Raw genomic sequence first — 1,844 nt, 5'->3', positions numbered from 1 at the left:
ACTCGGGGAGACGTTACCTAATAGCGAGGCTCAGAGAACCTTCCATCCTGAGGGCCATAAGATTATACCTTGCCTACCTGCATGACCAACCTGCCTCAGTTTGCTACGAAGGATTCACCACTACCAGCATTAAAGTATTCCTAGCATCTGAGGGCCTGTCTATTCGGAAAGACGCTTTGCACGGTTTGTACACCGATTTCCACAGTGCGTATGGGATGGGAGGTGCAGAGGTGGAGGCGGATCTCAGCACCTACAGATCCGATGTTGTTTCGGAGAGGACGGTTCAGCTTCAGAGGTACAATGAGAGTCACCACTACTTCTTTTCCAGTGGTTGTCAGAAGGAGAAGATTTTTTAGGTAATATGACGTGTTTTGAGCGACTAGGCTCCTCAAGTCCTGACGACAGGTTTAGCATGGTGCTTGTCAATATTGCTTCATGAGGATTGCTGATATTGCTTCAAAACGGATGAGCTGTACTTGTCCTTGGAAGGGTTAGGGTTTTCCCAATTGGTTGCGATTACGGAACACTGGCTGAATATAAACGAATCTTTTTATATTACAACCGTGAGGGCTCGGCCCATGGGGGAAATTTGATCCTATCCTTGAGTGAGGGGTTCTCTCCGTTAACTAAATATGATTATCTCCAAGCGGATAACTTCTTCGAGTTTTCCGCTGCATACAATAAAAATCTTGATCTGTACATAATCTGCATATATAGAGCGCCGAGTTCCGATGTGCAATTATTTTTCAGTAGGCTTCTAGCTTGCTAGACAGTCTGCCAGTGAAGGGCAGGAGAATTTCGTGTGGGGATTTCAATATTGACTATGCTATTGCCTGTGCTGCCCAAAGATCATTAACTGCTATTTTCGATTCGTTTGGTCTTTCAATGAATGTAACTGCTCCAACTAGAATTTCTAACAATTCAACTTCAACTATAGATTATGTGGCGTCTAATTTTTGCCCGTCGTTCGGTCGACAGTGTTTAACGCGGGATTTTCTGATCATGAAGCGGTGATTGCCGAGTTTAATATTTCCTTCAAACCCCCGAGGAAAGCTCGCTGCTTGGGTAGAATCTTCTCATCCTCAAATTTCGCATTATTTTGTAACCTTTGTCAGGCCACGATTTGGAGCTTTGAATCCGGGGATCTAAATTCTCGCTTTGGAGACTTCTTAAGTAAAATGATAAGTGCTGTCAATGAGGCCTTTCCGCTTCGGTCCATTAAACCTAAACGCCATAAACATTGAATTACGAAAGGTTTACGCACCTCTGCAAAAAATATGCGCTCGCTCTTGCATATAAAAAAGTTCACTGACTCCACTCAACTTCTCGAATTAATTTCAAATTATAGAAAAATCTATCTAAAAGTAATCAAGTCAGCAAAAAAACTATTTTATCAAAATCGTTTGACAAGTGCCAAGAATGTTTCTAGGGAAAGCTGGTCCATTGTTAATGAGCTAAGAGGGGGAGAAGACTCGGATGTGCCAAGTCCAAATGAGTTAAACGAATTTTTCATCAACATTAGCAAAAGTGTTACTTCTAGTATTTTGCCGGCCTTCGACTCTCTTTCGTTTCTTCCTGCTTCATAGCAAATAGCTGATAGTTTCTTCCTAAGTCCTGTGATAGTTGAGCTGCCGTGTTGAGCTGCTACAGATGATGCACAGCATAAAGAGTAAATCTTCATGTAGCACGGATAACCTATCAATAAGAATGTTCTTTGACCCTCCCACTTTCAGCTCTGGATGTTTTGACAGACCTAATAAATAATTCCTTTGTGCAGGGAGCTTTTCCCGAATGCCTCAAAACTGCGATCATTATTCTTCTCTATAAAGGTGGTGAAAGGGATG

Source organism: Dendroctonus ponderosae, unplaced genomic scaffold (genome assembly GCF_020466585.1).
Source record: "Dendroctonus ponderosae isolate FM_Combo_2020 unplaced genomic scaffold, Dpon_F_20191213v2 Dpon_F_20191213_1, whole genome shotgun sequence".
Lineage (NCBI taxonomy): Eukaryota > Metazoa > Arthropoda > Insecta > Coleoptera > Curculionidae > Dendroctonus > Dendroctonus ponderosae.
This window is presented reverse-complemented; position numbering follows the sequence as displayed.